At 46.6% G+C, this 26,916-nt stretch overlaps 1 long non-coding RNA gene across 1 annotated transcript; it reads right to left on the bottom strand.

Annotated features, from left to right (window-relative positions):
* Window positions 1–850: 850 nt before the first annotated feature.
* On the bottom strand, window positions 851–26,512 carry LOC146174646 (uncharacterized). The gene is made up of 3 exons (XR_014702233.1): window positions 26,437–26,512; window positions 8,698–8,754; window positions 851–937 (listed from the first exon to the last, which is right to left on the bottom strand). It is a non-coding gene; the product is annotated as an uncharacterized LOC146174646 (long non-coding RNA).
* Window positions 26,513–26,916: the final 404 nt, after the last annotated feature.

A 26,916-nucleotide genomic window follows, 5' to 3' on the forward strand; every position in this document is an offset into this window, starting at 1 on the left:
GACCCATTCTGCACGCTTCCTATCTCTTAATGTTACCCCTATCATTTTTCGTTCCATAGCCCTCTAAGTTGTCCTCAATTTAAACAGAACCCTCTTGGTTAGCCTCCACGTTTCAGCCCCATAGGTGAGTACAGGTAAGATGCCACTGTTGTATACTTTCCTCTTGAGCGATACCGGTAAGCTGCTAGTCATAATCTCGAGTGCTTGCCAAATGCGCTCCAACCCAATCTTATTCTTCTTGTTATTTCCTTTTCATGGTCCGGATCTGCGGTTACTACCTGTCCTAAGTAGACATATTCGCCTACTACTTCCAGTACTTCGCTACCTAATGTAAACTGCTGTTCCTTCCCGAGGCTGCTGAACATTACCTTAGTCTTCTGCATATTGATTTTCAAGCCTACCTTTCTACAGTTCCTGTCCAGGACATCAATCATTATTTGCAGTTCATCCCCCGAGTTGCTTAGCAAGGCAATGTCATCAGCAAATCGCAGATTACTGAGGTATTCTCAATCTACCCTTATCCCTAACTGCTCCCATTCCAAGTCTCTGAATACTTCCTCTAAGCAATCTGTGAATAGTACTGGGAAGATCGTATCTCCTTGCCTATCACCTTTCTTTATGGAAATTTTGTTACTTTCGTTATGCTATTTTGTGTTATTTCTTTCTTTGTGTTATTTTGTCACAAGGTCTTGAAGAGTACAACAAACAGAAAGCACAAGAAGTTTAGAAAGCAGTATTTGTATTTTCAGAAAGGCGACAGGCGACCGTTGAGGCTTACCTCTAATGCTGCGAAGCAACCTTTTTGTGAGATAGCTCTTGGCTTGCTCATTCGAGTTTTTATTTTTTGTTGGTTGATCGCTGCTGCCGCTTTTCTCCGGACAGGCGTACTTATAGAAGTCATCGCATGGATTGATGCTATCGACATTGGTTTCTTCTGCTGTTTATTAAATGACACACAAACACACACATATTAAGTAATGACCATGTCAGCAAATATAACATACACAAGTAAAGCCAATATTTCAGCCAATAGTTTCGAACTGCTCACTGTAACAGCGTCACGATACGGTTGTTTCTCCTACGTTTACAATTCTGCCCACTACGCCTCAACAAGAAATAATGTTCTGCAAGTAAAAGTTTAAAAAGTGTATTATGCGGAAATAGATATTTTTTTCTCTCGTGCACAAAACAAAAACAACGAAAAATTTATTTCCGCAAACGAAATCACCATTGCCTCATTAATTAAACTTTTTCTGTTCTATGTGAAATGTATTTTGGCCACAGAGTATTACAGGTGAGCTTTGATGCGTTCAACGGAACTCTGGTTGTGTTCGACAAGGGGTGCGCATGTACCGTATGCAGCAGCAACTCTAAGGTTTTCGCATTTCTGGACTGCAGATTCTGAAGTGCTGTCGGAATTTTTCAGACTGCAGTTGGTTGATTGCCTTTCTTTACACACTTTCTAATTATTGCTACCCATGCGTGCAAAATCACGCCCTCTAGCGCTCGTTCACGTCAAATATTTCAAATTTCCCGAAACCGGAAGTTAGGCCTATGTCACCGGAATTCAATTACCAGTGACCGCACTTTGGATGTCGACATTGCCTTTTTCGGCTATATCGACGTCTGATTGACTTAATTGGCTCTAATTATTTAACTAATTAGCCTGCATCAACCATTTCCTACACCTTTTCTTGACGCTCTATCCGAAGGTACCCTTCTTTCGATATACCAACTACTTCCTCTTTTATAGCGCCAGAAGGTCATTCCCACGCGAAACCAGTCTACATATCCATACAATGCTTACGCATTATTAATTATAAAACCGAGCGCAAGACCTGCAAAAGACTATTTTCCGCCCTACATTTTAGTATGGTGCACTGAGATGACGTCGTTAAGCATTTTTGCCTGTACTATATACATAAATTTTATTATTCCAGTAAACGTTTGTTATACGCGGACGACATCACCATCTGGGCTACTCAGGGATCCTTGGCGCAAAAAGAAGAAGATCTGCAAGCCGCTATAGACCTAGTCGAGGAATTTGCCGGGCAGAGCGGTCTTCAATGCTCCCCAGAAAAATCCGAACTTATCAGGCTACACAGAAGAAATTACAAGTCCCCAGGAGAAATTCAGCTCTGTCTAGGAGACCAGATAATTCAAGAGAAGGACAAGATCAGAGTTTTGGGGCTGTGGTTGCAAAGCAATTTGAGAGTGGATTATACAATCAAAGCACTCAAAACCACAGTCAACGAAATTTCTAGAATGATTAGAAGGGTGACCTGGCACCGGAAAGGGATGAGGGAGGAAGACACCCTCCGCCTTGTACAAGCCCTAGTCGTTAGCAGGATTACCTACGGGCTCCCATATCACGAAATTAGATTGACTGATAAAAGGGCCATTGACACTATCATAAGAGGAGCCTATAAAACGGCCCTAAACCTCCCGCCAACAACATCAACGGAACGTCTTTGGGCACTCGGAGTGCACAACAACTTCGAAGAGCTCAAGGAGGCGGTTCTAGAGAGTCAGAAACAACGCCTAACAACAACGCAGGCGGGTAGGGAAATCCTGTCAAAACTAGGGCTATGGCTGGCACTAAGAACTTCTGAGATCAAATCACAAATCCCGACATCCACAAGAAACAACATCTATGTGAACCCGATACCCAAGCACATGCACCATGAGTTACAGAAGGGCCGAAGGATAGCCAGAGTCAAATCATTGGAAAAACAATTGTCTAAAGACGCGGAAGTTGTCTACGTGGACATAGGGGCTTACGGCGAACCTGGCAAGTTCACAATAGCTATGCCAAGGATCCTGCGGAAGCGGAATCACTGGCATTAGCCATCACCATAAAAACACAAGACAACCAAAAGAAGTCATCACACATAGTGACGGACTCCCAACCAGCCTGCAGGGACTACCTGGCCGGAAAACCTCACAAAAAAGCGTGTGGAATATTACGTTCCATCTCCCAGACGCACACAATTACATGGACACCTGGACACGAAGGCCTAGAAGGAAATGAGGTAGCGAATGATCTAGCCCGAGCTCTCACAAACCGGGCGGATACCCATCCCTACCTCACCCCTCTCCTAGGACCCAACGGCGACAGGCTGGAACACCTACGGTTAGAAAGAAGAATTTTCTCACCACCACACAAACAACTTCCTTCCTCGGACGCTATAGATCGAGTGGAGAAAAATACAAACAAACACATTCCCTAATCTTCAAATTTTAAATACGATAAGCCCAACAAAATACACGCGTTACTGTCCTTGGTGCGGTGCAAGCCCCACACTCTATCACATCTCTTGGGAATGCCAGGACAAACCTGACCCAACGTTAATAGTGCCATGCCCGACACATGAGCAGTGGGAGGCGGCCCTGACCAGCGACAACCTGGACCAGCAAGCCTGGATTATCCAGCTAGTCCGCAAGTCAGCTGCTGCCAGCGGAGCCCTGGACTAGGGGCACCGACCACCCAGCTCCTGCGAATTTTTACTGATTATATGCTCATTAAAAGTTTTCTCTCTCTCTCTCTACCCAAGAATTTTCCGACCACTTAAATATAGGCCAAAATTCAAAGATGTAAAGGTGGACGACTTTTATTCGAATTAAAAACAAACCACGCCCTAACTATTGATTAAAATCTTTCAAAACAATCCTTAATTGTTTCTAAAGATCTGGCGCGAAAAAAGTTGTTGCATTATACATTGCATAAAACATAAACCTGAGCTCACGTTTTTAGTCAATAAATTGCTTAGGCTTACCATCAGGAGATGAAACCTTCAAACTTTTTTTTTTGAGTACTGACTGCTTGTGGACACATTTTACAAGGCAAAGTCATTGAGATCATGTGCGGTATTTTTAAGTTTATTTCGTACTATGATGTGTGTTACGAGCTGCTCGCTGAAAGGCTAGCCGGCGCAAACCTTGGAGAAATAGGGATTCCTTTGCGCTTCCAACTGACCAGAGCAAGCGTTGGACAATTCAATTTCTGAAGGTCGGACACCCTGTGAAAAGTTTACGTGTCTTGTTGTGTATGCCAGTGTGGAGGCACTCAGGGAGAAAGAAAAAACCGCAAGGTATCAGCATAGATAGGTTATGCAACAGTACAAAACCGAAAAAGGGGGCAAAAAAGAATATGACAAAAAATAAGCTCTCTTAGTAAGGAAAAAAGCTTCCCAGAGCACTGCAGAGTCTGCAGTGGAGGAGGGTTGAAATCTGGGTCAGTGGGTACATAGTCAGAGAATAAAAACCAGCCAAGGGACGAGGACGAAGAAAGACGATGAAGCTTCCGTGTGTACATCGTCTTTCTTCGTCCTCGTCCCTTGGCTGGTTTTTATTCTCTGACTGCAGTGGAGAAGTGCGAAAGGCTGAGCGTCGCTGCTGCACACGGTATATCGCGCGCCCCTTGAAGAGCTTTTGTTAGCAAGGCCGGGGCTTGTTCCGCTCAGTGGAGATTTCCGTTCCCTTGCGGCGTTCGCAGCAGTGCTCCTGCAAGTGTGGGATGGGCGGTACGGTTTTGCTTCTGTCGCGTGGCGTACTCGTAGCCACGTGACATTTTTATGCAACTTCATTCTCACGTGATATTTTCATAAGAATTGAGCATCACGTGACCTTGTAACGTGATACTCGCATATATAGCCGCCTCATATGCTACTAATGGTACTAATTAATTACACAACCCATCATGACCTATGACTTACGACCGCTACTTTATATCCATGTCTTTATATACTTCACCACACTACTCCGAATCATGACTAGTGACGCCACCAGCTGTGGAGGTCATATCTGGCCATAGATTTTGCGGACATTTACGGTTCCGACGTAGCCTAGGAAGGCTTTCGCCTTAATAAAGACTGAAGGCATGCATACATTGTAAGAAGTAATAAACAGATTAAGAACTAAACGAAAACGAAGTCAAGGAGGAGTATGCTCTGCATTCGGGGATGACTGCGAAAGCTGCGGATCAGGCGATCGACGACGCCCAGCTGACTCGACGTCGGTTTGAATGCTCCTCCATTTGCCTTTTCCCATGATATTACGTGAAATAGAAACTTCTTAAAGAGCTTTCGCTGTTACCACTTTCTATTTCCATGGTCGCGTATGTGTGATATGAAGGTCAAGCGTAGGAGAAAAGACAATAAAATAGATATCACGTGATCATACGACGACGCATAGCAACAGTGAACGCATAGCGCTTCGACTAATAACCATGCTTCGATTCCTTATATAAGTGCTAGTATATCAGCCTTGAGTCCACAGGCCACCTATTTTGATAAAACTTGTGGGTCTTCTTTTGACTTAGAACATTCAAGTCGGTGTCACATAGTTAGGCACCTTCTAAAAAATATAACTGCTAATTGAAAGAAAGTCTAATTTATGTCTGGGAGCCGCACATATGACCCTTCTGCCTCGATGCTATGAACATGGCGCACCTTTTGGCGGCCATTACGGCCGAACTGTCTAATATGTAAGGTTCCAGATGGCGTCAAACCATTTGCCTCACTGAGACCTTTCATAATGAATAAACGTTCCGGATATAGCAAATATGTTTGTATTCACCATATTGCTGCACAATCCATATAGCAGGTTGCGCTGCGTGTGTATGGAAAGGATATTTCCCATTTGATGCGGAATGTTTGATGAGGTATGAAGTCACCTGACACCCAAAATAAAATAGCTAATTGAAATGAACCCCACAAAATATGTGCGATTCGTCACGACTACCGTTCCGTCTCCAAACCGTGCGCTGTGAGCAGCTTCAGACGGTCATTACAGCCGACGCGTTTGTCGCTGAGCGTTGGTGTCAAACGGTTCATTGTGTTGTGATGCACACGTTTATAAAACTTACCAACTGATATGCCGAAGAAAATACCTGATATAGCGAAGGAGGATGTGATTAGCAATAGAAGTGCAAAATCCATAAATAAGATGGCGCTGCCTAAACCTCCCCTAGCTAACGCTCGTAAGTCGAACGCTGGGTAATGCTGGCGTAATGTTTTCGTTTTAAGCAATTATCAAATCTGCAACAAGCGAGTAACGGCTTCGTAAGCACTGAGAAGGGTTTGATTTTGCATGAGATAAAATGCAACTACATGTAGCAAACGGTTCCTCCCGTTAGAAACCCTTAAGCTACATGATAAAAATAGGCACTATGTATATCGACCTTTACAATAATAAACAATAAAATAAAACACCTTTCAGTGCACAATATTTATTAGGTATTGAGAACTGTTTTCGGAAGATTTCATTAAAAATCAGAGGTGTCGTTTAAATTTTAATTCGAATCACTGTAGTCCATTTTTTATTTTGAAGCTTGGCCAGTTTGGAAGCGGTAGAGAGAAAGAACTTAATATTACATAGCTACAAATTTTGCATGAACTAAAAAACGGGACATATGCAACGAAGTGGGAAAAATTAATCAGCAAGATTTCAGTGCATCGTGCCAGATTCTCTGTGGATTGTCTTCTGTTTGCGCTCTTCAGTTCCGTACAAAATCATGAACCAACTAGGCCCAACCAAAGTTTTATTGCAGTTTTATTGAAAAAAGTGTCTTTTTTGAGTAATATATGAGCTCAGTAAAATCTTTATTTCGGTCATTCAAACAGCACATTGCAAACTATTTTGAGACCGATATGATATGTAGGAAGTACTGATGACCGTTAAGAGATTGTAATAAAGTTGAAAATGTTATTTTTAGCACTGTGTCGTGATACGGAAATAAGGTTCACAACCGTTTGTGCTATGAACCGTATCTATGCGCGCCTGTTTTGACACGCTGTAGTGAAGACAAGCGGTACATCTTGTAAAAAAAAACGTCGCCCCGGTTTGGAAATTATCTAGCGTCGCAGTTAACTTTCATCAAACGACCATTGCCTGGCTCCAGGGTTCAACTCACCTTTCTACTAGCCAGGGATTTGTGAGGGAGCACGTGAGGTTTTCGGGATGATCTATCGTGAATTGCCGCTGTAGTGTTGGCCTGACAAAGTAGCCAGTGAACAATTTGCGGTTTATTTGCTGTGCGCTGTGTGTGTGTGTGTGTGTGTGTGTGTGTGTGTGTGTGTGTGTGTGTGTGTGTGTGTGTGTGTGTGTGTGTGTGTGTGTGTGTGTGTGTGTGTGTGTGTGTGTGTGTGTGTGTGTGTGTGTGTGTGTGTGTGTGTGTGTGTGTGTGTGTGTGTGTGTGTGTGTGTGTGTGTGTGTGTGTGTGTGTGTGTGTGTGCGCGCGTGTGTGTGTGTGCGTGTGTGCGTGTGTGCGTGTGTGTGTGTGTGTGTGTGTGTGTGTGTGTGCGTGCGTGCGTGCGTGCGTGCGTATCATTCTCAAACCTCTCTGTTGTATTAGAGCATCCTTTTAGTTGAATTTGCGTGTTTTGCATTGCTTTTCGGGAACAAAGTGCATGTATTCTAATTATTATCTTAAAATTCCATTGTATCCTCTTTTCGCTGCATGAAGTGTGTTTTGTTTGTTAATCTGTCTTCGATCCATTTTCAGGCTTGCCACCGGAGAACGGTGGGAACCAAACGACCACCTCCATTTGTAACTTGGTGGTTTGGTTCAGGCCGAGTTTGCCGAGCAATTCGAGGAAACTTTTTGTGAGACCGCTACAGCTATCGCGACATGCGCATAGAGTGTCTAGCAGTGCACACACCGGCTAGTCGCGTATTATATAGTGGTGAAAACTGTGAATCGCTTTTCGTGGTTTTCCTTGCGCAACTACGTATATATATTTAAAAATGTGAACAAAATACCCCTAAAAAAAGCAATAATTATTCATTGAAACGTGCTGAAGACAAAGGTATTTTCGAAATGTTATGAATACTACTTTACCAGCTGTAGCCACTTTCTCCCGGAAAACTTACTAATTTTACCCGCCCTCCTCACTTTCTGTCGCATTCTGGTACCGTTTTCTTCTACTGGAAGCTCGGTTGACCTACTGTTCATAATCTCATAACGACCATTTGTTACATTGCCTTCGCATTACACGCCCAGAAGGATTAATTGTTTTTTTAATTTTCAGTAAATTACTGTTAAGTAGCGTTTCTTCCCTTCCTCACTCTGCTCTCGGCCTGTCTTTGTGTGCCAGTAATTTTCCTTTTCAGAGCAAACTGAATGCTTCATCCTCAGTTTCACCTCTAAACTTCTCCTTAACCTGCACGAGTCTTCAGTATAGGTTGGCACTGGTAACTTGCAATTTTTATGTACTGACTTCATTTGTTTTCGAGCTTGTATGCGCAAAGAAAATCTGTTAAAATGCCCAACATTAGGGAACTCCGTGACGCTATGACCAAGTGAATCAGTAATTCTTTTATCAATTTATACATTTAATATTTGGTAATAAGCGTCAATACATCGTGAGGAAATACTGTTGTCGCAAAATGTTATTTACATTATTTTCCCCCTCTGCCTATACAAATCTTGCTAAATTTCATAGCCAAATCAGAGAGGATAGTATTTGGCATTGTTATTGAATAACATTGGCGAATGCGTCCAATGACATTTAATTTGTAGTGGCAGCACAAATTTTAAAGCTGGGCACCTTAAATGACGAAACACATTTGTAGAAAACATCCTTAGATGCTAAAGTAAAATAGAATACGATTAGCACTAAATATTAGGGAGGACTTGAGTTCACTGCAAGATTGTGTACGTGTTAGTGTCGCTGCAATGAACATGCGAAACCTTACCATGAGCAGCGCAGTATTGTGCACAGTAGTCCTGGGTTCTCCCTGTTGATTCTGCTTCTAAAGCAAATATTTATAACAAAAAAAAAAAACGAACAGAGCAAAGTATAATTACAAATCGCTTAAAATAGCACTGACATATTAAAAGTGTGGCAGCCAGGACAATACAGCGATGCCTTGTTTTAAGAATGGTATTAGCATCTTTATGCTCCTTTAAGATGAACTGAATCTAACTGCAGTTCCTCATGACTTACTGCTGAGCTGGATATTCTTCCTAGATTTTATCACCCTGACCAATTTCGTTGTTCTCTTTTCCTTGGAAAATATCCGATGATATATGTTCGAATGATTAGATGTTCCGGGTTTCCCGCGCAAACTCGTGTCTAGACTTTTGAGACGCTGTATTTATTGCAAGGAAACTGGGGAGAGATTTCCTTATACAGTTTTGATCATATTTATGCGCATTACCTTTCGATGCGAAGTAAACGTTGGGGTTTCAAATTCATTTTGCGCTCATATAGAGCAGCTCAAAAGCCATGAAATAAATGGGTCGCGTTCATGACAGCTATATTGTAAGGTACCTGTTGGATCTTGTAAGATGCTGTTATCAACACAATAATTAAAATGGTCTAATATTCTCGCGCGCAGCAAACCGGACTTTTAACATCTGCTCTATGCTTACACCGAGTAGTCGAAACAGCTGCGAAAACAAATGGCTCAGATTTGTGACCGGTAATAACAACAAAACAACAAGACTCATGAGTCTCTATGTATGCATGAAGTACCAAAGAGTAGCGTTGTTACATGGGAAACTTAAGTTCCGCCCTTAGAGGTATGAGGCGAGAGCGTAGGCTACCAGCCCACATATAAAGCCCCGTTTTAGCCAAACCGTAAAAACGGGCCCGCATGCCATAGGGACAACGTGAATTCAAATGCCCTTTCGGGCTGATTCTGATTCAAACTGCCTATTAAAGGAGAGGACGGAGTTGGCAGCTCCTTTCAAACATTACGTCAAGCAGTCCTACGCCAATCAGTGCTCAGGCATGTCAGCTGCCAGCTACTGCCTGCCAGCCGCATGCTCCTAAAAATGTTACGAAGCGGCAAGGTGATGAAAACAGGAGAACAGAGGAGAGAGAGAATATGTTTGATGACCATGAGATGACGTTTGATGAATTGTTGGCGGGCCTAGCGCGAGCGCTCCTCCCGCGCCACGGCCCTCTTCTTCCTCCTTTGTCCGTAACATGACTCGGGGCCAGCGAGCGATCGTCCCAATCGTAGACGAGGAAGTTTACCGATGATGATTTTATGGCATAATGATGGGCGTGTTTGGATGCTTGAAGAAGAAGAGGAAGAATAGAACGGCTTGCCGGCACGATGATTCCCGATGAACCTTGGCCCAGGACACTCTTGGGCCACACGTTGTCATGACTCGATGGCGGAGGCCAAGACGCGCACCGCATGGTATAGACAGGGGAGGATGTTTTCAAGTGTAGCGGTGTCTTGGGTCGTGGGGTCTTTGGTCGGCACATCTGGTCAGTGTGGTCACATTTGGTTGTTCAGGTCTCTCCTTGTGTCTTGTGGTCATGTGTGGCGTCTCGGGTCAGCCTCTTTGTCGTCGTATCTTGTAGTCGGGCGGGGGGATGGGGCGGAGGAACAGCAAGGTATTGCTGGGTCCGGCAGACTGGGGAATAGCCATGCGATGCCTCCGAACCTTTAGCCGATGGCGCATGAATTTGCAGGGCGTCGAAGCGACTGACCAGGTTGAGGGGATAATGATGAAGCACCCCGCACCTCCAACCAAATGTTCTGATGCGGCAAGCCGATGAGAACAGGAGAACAAAGAGCAGGGAGATGACGTTGGATGACTGTGAGATGACGTTTAATGAATGTTAGCGCGCCTAGCGCGAGCGCTCCTGCACGCGCCACGGCCCGCTTCTTCTTCCTTTCCATGCTCGTCAGTAACAATATGTTGTTGTTCTCATCAAATTAGAGGAGAACAACAACAGCAACAACAATATGATAAGGGTCTTGCAATGAACCTCTCTTCGTCACTGCTCGGCACATCCCAGCACGTTCCGCGAGGAAATCGTGCGAAAGCGAATAATAGAAGTTTTAAAGTTCAATGTTGAGGAAATCACAAACACTCAGGTTCAGTTAAAGGAGGCAACAGTCTACTAGTACAAGGTAAACGTATGCTGATATTATTTTTATTTTCGTATTTTGTAGTTGATCTTGATCAGAATTAGTCCTGTGATTATTTTAGGGAGAAAGAATGTAAATGCAAAGCGGAAGAAAAAACAACTGTTGGCTATGTAGTGTGGTAATCTTCGTCTTCATAAGCCACTGCCATGCATCGCCTGCTGGCGAGCTCGAGGACGAATAAGTTGGTCGCTGCCTTGCTGATTCGCCACGCCTGACGCTCCGCTGCGAGTTCCTCCTGAGCGGCTGAATCCATCTGAGTTTACTGAATACATACACCCCTACAATTAGTGGAGGTACTGCTAGGTACGTTCCCGTCCACCCTGGAATTCAGAAGCCGCACATTGCCCTCTGTTTCCACCATGTCGGACGAGACCACCTCGACATCGCCGCCCATACCAGCCACGGTACTGTGTTCTGGCGTTCTACGGCAGCATGATCCATGCCTCTTCAGTGGCACGGCCGACCAAGACGTCGACGACTGGTTGTCGGCGTATGAGCGTGTCAGCAGTTATAACAGATGGCACGACACTATCAAGCTAAGTAACGTTATTTTTTACCTGACCGACGTAGCGAACCTCTGGTTTCGCAACTATGAGGGAGACCTGCCATCTTGGTCTGCATTTAAAAAAATTGCGGAAGTGTTCGGCCGTCCTGCAGTTCGCAAGCTCCGAGCAGAACAACGCTTGCGTGAGCACACTCAGCATGCCAAGAGTCATTCACAAGCTGTATAGAAGACATCGTTGACCTGTGCAAACGTGTCGATCCACTAATGTCCGAAGCGGCTAAGATCGGAAACATCCAGAAAGATATCTCCGAGGACGCGTGTCAGATGCTCTGGGTGAAAAATCCTGCCACCCTCAGTGAAGTGATTAAGCTTTGCCAGAGCTGCGACGAGCTTCGAAAGCAGCGCGCTTCTACCCGGAGGTCCGGTTTTAGAGACGACACCATATCTACCTACACCGTACTAGCCTGGGCGGTTCTACTTGATCAGAGGACAGCCCTTTGATTCAACAGATCAAATCCTCCGTTCGCGAAGAGGTCAACCGCCAGCTATCCCTGGTCCCTCAATTACAAGATACTGGTCGCCTTGTTCCTGACATGGTTCCATCTATGGCATTTACCATACGGCGTGTCGTGCAAGACCACATTGCTGATGTCCTTCCGCCTAGCCCTGTGCAAGTGCAAGTAACGGCACCTTTGACGTAGGCCCAAGTTACGGCCAGGCCGCTTATGCCAACTGCACCTGTTTCCTATCAGGCCGCCCCTTCCAACCATCCTTCGCCTTTGCCTGGTCTGCATTTCATGTCCCTATTCCAAGGGTACGCCAACGCCCTACGGACACTTGGCGTACCGCGGACAACCGGCCACTCTGCTACTCTTGCGGGCTGCCGGGCCATGTAGCACGTCTTTGCCGCCAACGCCTTCGACCTTCTCGCCTTGACCCCTGGAACTACTCGTACGACAGCGACAAGTCCTCGCCGAGAAATCAACACGGTTCCGACTTCGTTTCTCGGGACAATCAAACATATAACTCTCGCCGATCATCTTCCCATCATCGCCGTTCACCATCCCCGCTTCGCCGACGTTCTACCGGCGCTGCTGAGGGCAACTAACAGTCGCAGTTCCCGGAGCAAGAACTGCGGTTGGTTCGAACTCTTCAAGTCCTCCGTCTTCTCCCGCTAAGGTAATACAAGTGTTTGTCGACGGTGTCGCAATACTCGCTCTTGTTGACACGGGCGCTGCCGTATCCGTCATCAATGAATCTCTTCGCCGTCGTCTTCGCAAGGTGACCACCGCACTGTCCGACTTTTCGCTTCCCACCGCCTAATCCCAGCGCATTCATCCCTCAGCAGCGTGCACAGCCCGTGTTCTCATCGAAAGGTGACCACCGCACTGTCCGACTTTTCGCTTCCCACCGCCTAATCCCAGCGCATTCATCCCTAAGCAGCGTGCACAGCCCGTGTTCTCATCGAAGACGTCTTATACACCATCGAGTTTATTGTACTGGCTCACTGCTCACACGACATCATCCTGGGCTACGATTTCCTTTCCACTAATCGTGCCGTTATTGACTGCGCCCGCGCGGAAGTTGCCGTTTTTCTTGTGTGTGATACTGTCTGGTGTGACGTCCCTACCCGGTCTGCAAAACTCCTTGTCGTCAATGACACAGACATTCCCCCATTTTCTGCTGCCGTCGTTCCACTCTCCTGTGAAAGTGGTACTATTTCGACTGTCTTCTTCACACCATCCGATGCCCCTTCACGCCATCCGTGCCTCCTGCCTCAATTTGCTGTTGTCAAGTTCGAAGAAGGTCTTAGTGCAATGTATGTATCGAATCCATTTTCTTGCCCATCCGTCTTGCACCGCGGCGAGTGTCTCAGTCGTATTGAACAACTTGATCCCGCGCTTGTAAATACTTTTCCTGCCATGCCTACTTCATTAGACGTTAATGTTCTCAGCTCTTTCGATATAGCGACCGCGTCGACACTGGCCGTTGTTCTTCAACAAGCTATTGACGCAGATCTTCCACCCGCGCAACGCGATCAACTCGCTGCCCTTCTACGTAGCTTCACTTCTGCCTTCGACCTTCCTCACACTACTCTTGGTCGCACGTCTGCCGTTGCGAACACAATCGACACTGGTGCAAACGCACCTTTACGACAGCGTCCTTATCGCGTGTCGGCCTCTGAGCGCCAAGTCATTGCTGATAACGTGGACGATATGCTTCGTCGAGGCGTCATACAGCCATCAAACAGTCCATGGGCTTCTTCGGTTGTTTTGGTCACCAAGAAAGATGGTTCCAACCGGTTTTGCATCGATTACTGTAGGCTAAACAAGATCAAGTGCAAAGACACTTATCCTCTGCCACGAATCGACGACGCTTTGGACTGTTTACAGGGAGCCGAGTATTTCTTCTCTTTGGATTTGCGCTCTGGCTACTGGCAGGTGCCAATGGCTGACGATGACCGCTCGAAAACTGCCTTTATAACACCTGATGGCTTATACGAGTTCAACGTTATGCCCTTTGGCCTTTGCAATGCCCGGCTAGTTTCGAGCGCCTGATTGACACTGTTCTTCGTGGACTCAAGTGGCATACCTGTCTTTGTTATCTGGATGACATCGTAGTTTTTTCTAGCGACTTTTATTCACCTTCTCTGCCTAAAGCGCATGTCCTCACATGTCTCGCCGACGCTGGGCTTCAGTTGAATTTGAAGAAGCGCCACTTTGTCGCTCGAAAACTCACAATTTTAGGCCACGTAGTTCTAAGGACGGCATTCTTCCCGACCCCACCAAACTTCGCGAAGTTGCAGTTTCCGAAGCCAACCTCCCTGCAGCAGCTCCGGAGCTTTATCGGCCTCTGCTCCTACTTTCGACGTTTCATCTTAAACTTCTCCTCTGTCATCGCTCCTCTGACCCAGCTCCTAGCCGGCAGCTCCGACCTTTCAGCCTGGACTCCAGCCTGCAATAAAGTCTTCCACACTTTACGCCGCCTTTCGATTTCGCCTCCCATTCTACGCCACTATGATCCGACTGCACCTACGGAGATCCACACTGATGCCAGCGGTATTGGGCTTGGTGCCGTCCTTACCCAACGTAAGCCTGGTTACAGCGAGTATGTTGTGGCATACGCCAGCTGAACATTGACGAAAGCAGAGTCCAATTATTCAATCACAGAAAGGGAATGTTTGGCCATTATTTGGGCCATCGGAAAATTTTGTCCCTATGTGTATGGCCGACTGTTTTATGTTGTGACCGATCACCACGCTTTGTGCTGGCTGGCCTCTCTGAAAGACCCATCCGGTAGCCTTGCTCGCTGGGCTCTTCGTCTCCAAGAGTATGACATTCATGCCATTTATCGATCAGGTCTGAAACATACGGACGCGGATGCTCTTTCCCGCTCGCCATTGCCTAGTGATACCTCGTATGACCACGTCTGTGCTTACGATTTGTCGACATGGTTACCGAGCAGCGGAATGACCCGTGGATCAGTGCACTTTTGAATTTTTTTTAAAGTCCTACTCCCGGTCATTCTTCCAAAGTGCTCGTCCGGCAAGCCCACCACTTCTCCATTCGTGACGGTCTTCTCTATCGCCGCAATTATTCGCTTGATGGACGGAAGTGGCTTCTATTCATCCCGTGTCATCTCCGCGCCGACATTTGTGCTGCGTACTATGGTGACCCACAATGTGCCCACGGTGGCGTATTGAAAACTTACACGCGCCTACGTCCGCGCTTTTGTTGGCGTGGAATGTACCGCTTCGTATGACATTTTGTGCGCACTTGCGAATCTTGTCAACGCCGAAAAACTCCAGAGAAGTCCCCTGTTTCGTTGCAGCCGTTACCCTGCCCTGCTCGTCCGTTAGACCGTGTTGGCATATATCTCTATGGCCCTCTTCCTACTACTCCTGCTGAAAACCGGTGGATTATCGTGGCAGTAGACCATCTTACTCGCAACGCTGAAATATCACCGCTACCCTCTGCCTCCGCAAGAGACGTTGCTTTGTTTATTCTCAACAACTTGATTCTTCGCCACGGGACTCCGAAGGAACTCCTCAGTGACCGCAGACGCGTTTGCTTGTCCGAAACTGTTGAGGCCCTACTGAAAGTATGCCGCATCATTCACCGCACTGCAACTTCTTGCCACCCTAAGACGAATGGCCTGACCGAGCGCTTCAACAGTACCCTGAGTGACATGCTGGCCATGGACGTCAACGACGCTCATTCCAACTGGGACCAGGTTCTTCACTTCGTAACCTACGCGTACAATACTGCGATACAGACCACCACTGGATTCTCTTCCTTCCTTCTTCTTTACGGGCGCGAGCCAACCTGCACAATGGACACGCTTTTTCCATATTGCCCTGATGTCTCTGAATCGACGCCAGTTTCGGACGCCGCTCAGTACGCAGAAGAATGCCGCCAGCTAGCTCGCTCCCTTACAAAGTAAAACCAGTGGCAACAAAAACACCACCGAGACACCGGCGAGCCTTCTATATATGCACCTAACTGCCTGGTGTGGCTCTGGGTCCCTGCCACAACCACCGGCCTTTCAAAGAAGCTTTTTGCTCGATATCACGGTCCATACCGAGTCCTCCAACAAACATCTGCTGTCAACTACGTAGTTGAGCCTGTTACGCCCTCTGCGCAATTACTTCGCCGTGGAAGCGAAACAGTTCATGTGAACTGAATCAAGCCATACTACGATCCGTCTGTTCTTTTGGCTCCATAAGTCGCCAGGATGGCTACCTCTCTACCAGGGGGGAAAATGCAGTGTGGTAATCTTCGTTTTCATAGCCACTGCCATATGCATCGCGTGCTGACACACTCGAGGACGAAGGAGTTGGTCGCTGGCTTGCTGATTCGCCACGCCTGACGCTCCGCTGCGAGTTCTTCCTGAGCGGCTGAATTCATCTGGGTTTACTGAATAAATACACCCCTACAGCTCCTTTAATTTTATCTTAACGAGCCCCTAATTTCCCCTTCAATTTTCCGCTTAAACAATCAGGTTAATTGTTAAAGATACACAGTTAGTTCAGTCGTTCAGTCCTGTCCGACTCTTCGTGACCCTATGGACCATGTCACGCCACGCTTTCCGGTCTCTCACTATCTTCCTAACATCACATAACTTCATCTGCAGTGTCTCGAGGATGCCATCTAACCAACGCGTTCGCTGCCTACCCCTTCTCCGGCGACCCTCAACCTTTCCCAACATCGAATCTTTCTCCAGCGACTCCTCTCTTCTCATCAGATGACCAAAGTAGCTGAGCTTTAACTTTAAAATTTGACCCTCCAATGAGCAGTCAGGGTTTATGGTCGACAATATCGACTGATTTGATCTTCTACACACACACAGAAGATACACAAAGCGGTTATAATTTTTCATCTAAGGGACGGCTCTACCAATACAAACTACAGGCAATCACAGGTGTAGTATATGCGACAGACAGCAGTCCAACTCGATTTGTTTAAAGAGAGAACGTCCTTTGAAAAAAGAAAGGAGACTGCTTGGCCTCTACTCCCCCCCTTGATGTCTATGCAGACTTCTTCAAAACATGCACTCGAATGGATATCAATCATGTAAACGCCCCTTATGGTTCATTGTTTTATTCCAAAGAAATTCTCGAAGAAACATCTACAAAAAATGAAGAATATTCTGGGGCACTGATTGGAACTGATCAAAGAAGGAAATGTATTCATGCCCTAGCCAAAGAATTCTACACCGTCTGCACTGAAGGCAAGGAAGGATTTTCGCGCGCAAGATTAGAACCTTATAGAAATCCTACATTAATTTTTACACCTTTCTGTAATTATTTCATGGCAGCCTCAATTTTGACTATCCTTTTTTTCATGAACCGTACATAAATACCGGAATAAGCTATTACTGCCTGGACCTTTTTTTTTTTTCGAACTTCACTTCTAACGGATTGTTACCATCTTTGCGAAATTTTGCCTGCCAACGTTCATTGGAGCAGTAATCCGCCTCACTTCACCTGCTCTATTGCTATCTTCGTCTGCCTGGTGATATGTGGTAATGTCCTTAAAACCGGAAGGGCACCTCCGGTGGCTTTAGAAAAGATGGCACAGTATACACAAAAAAAAAAGACCCCTAAGGTTGTTGATAATGCCGATTATGTCGAAAACACACGCAGGTATAGGCGCTAGTACGAGTTTTATTCTGTTTTTGCGCACTTTAAATTCCCGATATACGCTGTCGCTTAACATTCTTGTGAATGTTACCGCGCAAAATACATCAAGACATAGGACAGCACAACTAAGCGCTCACTCAAAAACAATATTTTATTCTAAATAACACACGTTTTGTACATCACATTAGTGTGGCCATGAAGAGCATAAAGCACTTGCTTAAAAGTTTATTTAACACATTCACCTTATGCATGTCGAACCTATGTCAGAAAACGAGGATTGTCCCCTTCGTGCAGTTTATATCCAAATCTTAGTCGGAGGTTTTTCCCCCAGGAAGCCAGTGTATCAAAGAATAATCAAAAGACAGGAGTAAATATTGCGGCTGAACATTTCTCATCAAACACGCTTCCATTACTATTCTTCTTGTATCCCAGTGGCGCAAAAAAGTCGTGTTGGTAAACAAAGAGCGGTAATGTTTTGTGCTTTTTTTCGCCATTGATGAGGTGGTTTTTGAAAAGAGGTAGATTAGGACTGAGGAGGCAGAGATCCACTTCAAAAAGAGCCGTAATGTTTTAACTAGCCTTGAAGAATACTAGTTGATAAAAAGGTTTTGTTTCTTAGTATTTGGTGCCTGTCTTGTACGTAACAAGTAAAGTGGGAAAGCTTCATAGGGGTCCACCACGTGGCGGAAACGTTTGCTGAGTAATGCCATCATTAGTGCTTTTTTTTCTCAACTGTTCTATATTTGCTTTGGGTCATATGATTCTGGTGTACAAAATACGAATGGTTGAGAATACAAAATTAGTTACGGCAACGCTTCCCTGTGATGTATTTTGCCTGTTTGAAGTTCTACTAACCACAAAAATCGTTTGCTGATTCACCTATCCATCCGCGCTGTCGTGGTGGCTCAATGGTTACGGCGCTGTACTATTGAATACAAGGACATCGGATCGAATCTAGGCGGCGGCGGCCGCTTTTTATTGGAGACGATAAGCAATGCTCCCGTGTACTGTGCACCTTAAAGTAATCTAGGCGGTCGCAATATCCAGGGGCTTTCACGACGTTATTCCTTATTGTCTGTTTTAGTACGTTAAACCACAAACCAAACCAAAATATGGCATATTGTAACTTCTTGGGGGTAACAATAGTTGAAAGTAGCTTGGAGGTTTACCCGAATCTTTTTACATCTCCATGGCTCTCTCTAAGCTTTTATATCTTATTGTGCGTTTTTGTTTTCGGTGTTGATAATGTGTCCCTTGTATCAAGCTGGCAACTAAGTTTTGCGTACTGCACCACTTCTTATTTGGCCGAAATGTACACAAAAGCGCTTCATTTACGCTTCTTTTAAAGAAACATTTTATTGGACTCGACGTGTCGACCAAAAGCTGGCCTTCATATATATATTAATATATATATGAAGGCCAGCTTTTGGTCGACACGTCGAGTCCAATAAAATAGCAAAGGGGTGTTTATTTACAGTGATATGGCAGGGGGATAAGGTGAAGCCTACTAGCCCCAGGCACCAACGCTTCTTCCTCCTCTTCTGTCCCACCATCACCATCCTTCATCGTCGTAATTAGCGTGACATTTCCCCCCTACTCAGACGAAGCCCTCTGGGCGTGTTCGTGAGTCGTGCGAGGCTGACACGGTTTCAAGCGGGCAACATGACACATTTCGGTTTTGGCAGACCGGCGACCCGATGCTGTCAGGCGGGCTATTCCATAAGTTAAATCACTAAGGCGTTTGATAACCACATATGGGCCGTCATAATGGGCCAAGAGTTTTCGATGTAGGCCACGGCGCCGAATTGGACGCCATAGCCAGACTAAATCACCTACAGAGTACGTGACCCGCCGGTGACTGGCATCGTATCGCACTTTAGAACGTTCTTGTGAAGCACCAGACCGTAATCGGGCGATTCTCCGAGCTTCTTCGGCGAGACAGAGGGTCTCAGCCAGGCAGGGGTCTTCACGGCTTGTGAAGGGCAGGATAGTATCCAGAGAGTAGCGTGGCGGTCTGGCATAGAGCAGAAAAAATGGACTGTACCCAGTCGTCTCATGCGTGGCGGTATTAAATGCATACGTGATGAAGGGAAGTATGGTGTCCCAGTTCTTATGCCCTGCGTCCACATACATGGCTAGCATGTTGATAAGCGTTCTGTTGACGCGCTCAGTCAAGCCATTTGTCTGGGGATGGTATGGCGTCGAGTGTCGGAAAGTTACGGCGCATAAACGCATGAGCTCTTCAACAACATCAGCAGTGAATTGTCGGCCCCAGTCAGTGATGACAATTCGTGGCGGCCCGTGTCGTAAGATGACTCAGTGCAGCAAGAAAAGCGACACCTGATGCGCCGTAGCAGATGGAAGAGCGGCGGTTTCACAGTAACGTGTGAGATAGTCCACGCAGAATACAATCCAGCGATTTCCATCCACGGACTTCGGAAACGGACCTACGAGGTCAATGCCTACTTGATCAAACGGTGCTGTCACGGTCTTCACAGGGTGCAGCAAGCCAGACGGTGTTGCAGTTGGACGTTTGTGACGTTGACATTGCTTGCAACTGGCAACGTATTGTTCAACCGTCGAGCGCATTCTGGGCCAGTAAAATCTTTCTTGAGTACGGTGGAGTGTTCGAACCGATCCCAAATGCCCAGAATTTGGATCATCATGCATAACACGCAATACGTCCGTGCACAACATCTTGGGAACTACGAGTAGGTATCGCTGGCCGACAGGCGAATAACTCTTTTCCCATAGGAGGCCATCATGCACACATAAACGGCTTGTAGGCACGTTGGCTTGGGCAAAGAGAGGCTGCAGACTGGTATCATTTTGCTGTTCCGTTTTGAAAACATTCGTGTCGGGGAACGCTGGCTCGAGGGTCGATATATAATTGTCGAAATCGTCGCTTTCAGGTCCAGTCGTGGCCATTGACATCCTAGAAAGACAATCTGCGTCTGCATGACGCCTCCCGCTTTTGTAAACCACGGCAAAGTCATATTCCTGTAACCGGAGGGCCCAGCGTGCGAGGCGACCACATGGGTCTCGAAGGTTCCGCAACCAACAGAGTGAATGATGGTCAGTTACGATAGTAAACGAACGCCCGTACAAATATGAACGGAAACGCTGCACAGCGAAAACTACAGCTAGGCATTCCTGTTCGGTGACTGTGTAGTTTCGCTCCGGCTTGCTCAGGGTACGACTTGCGTACGCGATAACATGCTCTCGTTCATTGTGCCGTTGGACAAGGACTGCACCAAGACCGATTCCACTAGCGTCCGTGTGTACTTCTGTCATTGCAGTAGGATCAAAGTGACGTAGGATGGGTTTCGATATTAAAATAAACTTCAGTTGACGGAATGACGAGTCGCAGTCTGGTGTCCAGTTAAAAGTAGAGTTTTTGTGGAGAAGGCACGTCAATGGGTAAGCAACGTCAGCAAAGCGATGTATAAAGCGTCTAAAATAAGAGCACAACCCTAGAAAACTGCGCAACTCCTTCACTGTCTGCGGGGGTTTAAAAGACTCAACAGCGGCAGTTTTGTGGGGATCCGGCATTACACCATCACCATTGACAAGGTGTCCTAGCACCAGCGCTTGGGGCTCTCCAAAGCGGCACTTTTTGGAGTTCAGAATTAGGGCGGCGTTGTGCAGACAATTCAAGACAGGTACTAGACGGTCATTGTGTTTTTGGAAGGATTTCCCAAATATGACGACATCGTCCAGATAGTAAAGACAAATGTCCCATTTTAAGCCGCGCAAAACTGTGTCCATAAAGCGTTCAAATGTAGCTGGCGTATTACACAGCCCGAATGGCATAACATTAAACTCATAAAGGCCATCTGGCGTTACGAAGGCTGTTTTTTTTCTTATCCGCAGGGTCCATTGGAATTTGCCAGAAGCCAGATCTGAGATCAAGACAAGAAAAATAGGACGCACCAGAGAGGCAGTCGAGGGCATCGTCTATGCGAGGAAGAGGATAGATGTCCTTTTTCGTAACAGAATTTAGACGCCGATAATCGACGCAGAATCGCCACAAACTGTCTTTCTTGCGTACAAGAATAACAGGGGCAGCCCAGGGGCTAGATGACTCCTGTATCACCTTCTTCTGTAGCATGTCCTCCACTTGCTCATGAATGACTGCGCTCAGATGGGGACACGCGAGATGGCTTTTGACGAATGGGACGAGCCGAACCAGTGTCGATGCTATGATGGGTCCGATGTGCAGGGCGATAGGTTGGTCCATCTGTTTCAGAAAAGTCAAACATAGTCGAAAAAGGTAGAAGAATATCCACAAGAGTACGGCGTTGAGGTGAGCTGAGATCGGCGCTGATCATGCGGAAGATCGAAGTTTCATCAGCAGGCAGAGGTACGGTGGCACTCGTAGCATCTGTGACCAAAGCAACGACGTGGGGCGCATCGGGTCCACAGGAGGCAAGCTTCAATCCCGTTGGTAAAACTGCGGGCTCGGACGATGGATTGATGGTCCATAACGAGGCACTACCATGATGCACGGATATCATACAGTGAGGGATAATTACATTTTTCTTCAGGCATGCTGAGTGAACTGGGTGCACCATGGCCTGGAATGAAACCTTCTCAAGAAGTGGAACGGACACGGGGACGAACATGGCAGACAAGGGTGGAACTACTGTGTCTTCGGTAATACTAAAAACTGTTTCTTCATCACGGCCACTTTCAAAAAGTGTCGGCAGAAGCGAGCCATCAAAATGAACCTCTTGACTTCGGCAGTCCACGGTAGGGCCACAAAACTTCAAGAAGTCCATTCCTAAAATGATGTCATGCGTAGAGTGGGGTAAGACTACGAATTCGGCTTGAAAAATTGCACCACCCACAGACACTTGCGCACTACACACACCCAGTGGCCGCAACGTCTCTCCACTCACACCACAAAACGTTGAAGCACGGTCATATTCAAACATCACTTTGCGTCCCAACAAGCGCCTAAACTGATTACTCATCACAGACACAGTCACACCCGTATCACCAAAGCTAATGTATACACACCATCAATAAACACACGAATTTTGTTTTTGAGCATTATAGTTGGAGGGATGTTGGCACACAGCACATTTCCAGCGCCCTCACCCCCATTGGTCGCGCTGGTTAGTTTTCCTGCTGAGGATGCTGAGGCGACATGGAGCGCCGTCGTGGTGATGGAGAACGACGCGCACGGAAGGCGGGTGGTGGAGTAACACTTCTATCAGATGCAGGGGAGTGGTCGCGGATATTCTGGTTATGGATGTTGCGGTAATACCCATGCTGAGTATTTGATTGTTAAAAAACGGGATTGTATTGCCGATTGTTGGGTACTGTTGGAAGCGCCGGACGGTTATAGCGAGGTGGGAACCTACTGCGGCAGTATCTGGCGATGTGACCTTCGACGCCGCAGCGGTAGCATATCGGCGGGGAAGGTAGAAAATGCTGTTGCGAATAAGAGCAGGGAACAGCTGGGTGCGTCGTAGGTCTGGCTGAATGCTCATACTGCTCAGGAACCCTGGTAGATCGAATGGAAGATCTATGTGCACTTGAGGCAACGTCATACCTTGGGGCGTCAGGCACCGACGCATTCCGGTTGGCGAAATGCATAGGAGGATAGTCAATGGAAGCTGCAACTTCAGGAGCTTGTGGGAAAGGCTGAACGGTAATCGCTTGTGGTGGTGAAGCCGGCCGTCTAGATACCCTCTGGACAGAGACCTCAGCAGATTCGTGCAGGGGAAGTGGGTTGAGCCGCAGGAGTTCTTCCCGCACGATTTGCCGGATCGTCGACGGAAGATCTAGTTGGGCGTGGTCATCAAGGCTGGCCACTGTAGGCACGTTGGCCAGCCGCCGAAATTTTGGCACAATACGACGCGTTTTCAGAGTTTGAAAAGCGCGGATGTGTTTAATGACATCGGAGATGGTTTCAAGGCTGTCTTTTGCGATTAAAAAGTTGTACACGTCAGCCGCGATATTCTTCAAAATGTGGCCGACTCTGCCTTCTTCGGACATGTTGGAATTGACACATCTGCACAATCTGAGGATCTCTTCTGTATAAGTGGTACAAGTTTCATCCGGCAATTGAGCTCTTTGGGCAAGGGTCTGCTCAGCCCGTTTTTTGCTCGGTACAGAGTCACCAAAACGCTGTTTGATCTCGGTGGCAAACCGTTCTCAAGTTGTCAAATTCTCCTCGTTATTCTCGAACCATGTCATCGCCATGTGAGTTAGAAAGAAGACGACATTTGTGAGCATGGTGATAGGGTCCCACCGGTTGTACCGACTAACTCGTTCATAATGAAGTAGCCACTTCTCAACGTCCTCACCTTTCTTTCCTGCAAACGGTCGTGGTTCCCGGTAAGGCTGGCAGGGTATAGAGCTGGAGGGGGCAGGCCTGTCACCAGCCTGGCTTGCAGCGTCGCGGCTGGCACGGTTAGAATCGGTGTGGTCCATGATGCTTGGAAGCGGTGGCAGTCCAGCAATGCGGCGACTACGTCGAAACTCCAGTTGTTCTTGCTGCGCCGTACTTGCGGATCGAACAGAGCACCTCCACCAAGTTGTTACGATGAAATAGCAAAGGGGTGTTTATTTACAGTGATATGGCAGGGGGATAAGGTGAAGCCTACTAGCCTCAGGCACCAACGCTTCTTCCTCCTCTTCTGTCCCACCATCACCATCCTTCATCGTCGTCATTAGCGTGACAATATATATATATATATATATATATATATATATATATATTTTTCTTACGATGCGGTAAACCGATGAAAACAGGAGAAAAGAGACCAAGGAGATGTTGTTGACGACCGTGAGATGACGTTTAATGAATGTTAGCTGGCCTAGCGCGAGCGCTCAAGCCCGCGCAACTGCCGCCTTCTTCTTCCTTGCTCGTCCGTAACAACCTGGGGCCACCGAACGATCGTCCCGATCGTGGACGAGGAAGTTTACCGATGATGATTCTATGTCATGATGATGGGCGTGTCTGGATGCTTGAAGAAGAAGATGAAGAATAGAACGGCTTGCCGGCACGATGATTCCCGACGAACCTTGGCCCCGGACACACTAGGGCCACACGCTGCCACGACTCGATGGCGGAATCCAAGGCACGCACCGCATGGCATAGGCAGGGAAAGACGTCTTCAAGTGTAGCGGTGTCTTGGGTCGTTGGGTCTTTGGTCGGCACATCTGGTCAGCGGGGTCACATGTGGTCACTCGGGTCTCTCCTGGTGTCTTGTGGTCATGTGTGGCGTCTTGGGTCAGTCTCTCCTTCGTCGTGTCTTGTGGTCAGGGTGGGGGAACGGGATGGAGGAACGGCAAGGTCTTGCTGGGTCTGGCAGGCTGGGGAACAGCCATGCGATGTCTCGTAACTTTCAGCCTACGGCGCAATAACTCGCTGGGCGCCGAAGCTCCGTGCCAAGATGAGGGGGTGATGATGAAGTACCCAGCACCTCCAATCAAATGTTACGAAGCGGCAAGCTGATGACAAAGTTAGAACAGAGGACAGAGAGAGAGAGAAGATGTTTGATGACCGTGAGATGGCGTTTATAGAAATGTTGGCGGGCCTAGCGCGAGCGCTGCTCCCCTGCCACTGCCCTCTTCTTCCTCCTTTGTCCGTAACAATTTTTTGCTCATAACGCCGACACCAGCGCCGGCGCCGGAGCACTTAACATTATCGATTTGAAAATTATGTAGAGAACATCAAAATTTACCAAACAAATATCTGCATGTGGCTGCATACATGTGATTACAATTATATTTGACTTTCGAGCCAGCGCTACGTTCCGCCCACCAAGGATTTCGGTCCCAATTTCTACCGGGAACCGGAAATCTCCCTCCCATAGAGCAGAATCGGAGAGAAAGCCGTTTGGCTTACCCCATTCGACGTCAGCTGAATGCTTGACATTACAAGGAACTCGACAAAGTGACATTCCGATGAGCAGCAAACCCTACATATCGGATTTCACGCAACCAGGATTGCCTTCCCTCTCACCCATGAAAACTGCGATGGTAAGGGGCCTCAGCGAACCGCGAAGTTTGTAGCGCTTATTTCAATTTCGGAACATTTAGTAGTACGTACTTGCGCAGTGTTCATTGCTTTGCTCTTCATCCTTGTCGCTGTGCGTTCTTTCACTTGCTTCTTCTCATTATAATATCTCCACGTCTCCAATAACGACATCACCCAAGTCATAGTAGATTTCGCTCTTCTGTACATGATCGGCTTATTTATTGTCCCTTGAATAAGGACCATATTTCAACTAAATAGAAGCAAACCGACACACACACACACACACACACACACACACACACACACACACACACACACACACACACACACACACACACACACACACACACACACACACACACACACACACACACACACACACACACACACACACACACACGCGCGCGCGCGCGCACGCACAGCGTTTTACTTAGTTGTTCCTCCTAACACGCAGCTCCTCGAATACAGTAGAGTAGATAGCAAAACACTGTTAGTGGCAGGATCCCCGCGGAGAACGGCCTAGGTTGTCGCACAAATATGCTCATTATGAGGCCTGTTATGATGTCTTAGCTGACATTACCATACAGTACGCCGTTGGCATGTTGGCATCGGTACCGATAACAGCGCTCTTAATCGAAATACTTTTTTAAGATATATCGCACCCTGATGCAAATTACCCTCTAAATATAAAAAGAGATGAGTAGCCATATTGTAGTCATCTTGTTTCTATGGAAAAATTGTCTGCGTAATGAACTAGTTATTCTTAAACTTCAGTATGGTCTTCTGGCTGATTATCAGGAAGTCTTCGACGTTCATTAACTCACACTACTTGAAACACATTTCTAATGTTTTCGGTCTTAGGAAATATAGATATTGATCTAATGAAGACAGGTTTACCTGAAGTGTCAGTTTGCAGTTCAGCAATTGCAGAACTTCCAGAAGAAAGGAGAAGGACCAGGCTAACGTACGCTGCGTACATTATCACTGTAATTAGAAAACAATGTATGGAAACGCTTCATAAACATAGGTTCTGGTAATAAATATCTAATCATGATTAAAATGTTTAGTCTAATAAAATATTTTAATAAATTAGAAAAGAAATTTGCTCCGACAAACACGATGATCATTGTGAGAGCTCTGTATTGAGGAAGCCAGCTGTCAATTAAAAATACAAAAAAAACTTAGATAAGTATTTTGATTTTTTTTTTGTAATTTGCGACAGCTAAGGAAAATATTTACTGTAACGAATAATGACTCGAAGATAACTGATACGAAAGAAGTAATAACAACCATTTGGCGCATGTATGATCTGAACCCAAGCCCTCCGAATTTCCCGCCCCATGCTCGAAAAACAAAGGTTCAGCAGCGGTTGTGCAT

The sequence above is a fragment of the Amblyomma maculatum genome, chromosome 11 (genome assembly GCF_055883805.1).
Source record: "Amblyomma maculatum isolate TAMU_Amacu chromosome 11, ASM5588380v1, whole genome shotgun sequence".
Lineage (NCBI taxonomy): Eukaryota > Metazoa > Arthropoda > Arachnida > Ixodida > Ixodidae > Amblyomma > Amblyomma maculatum.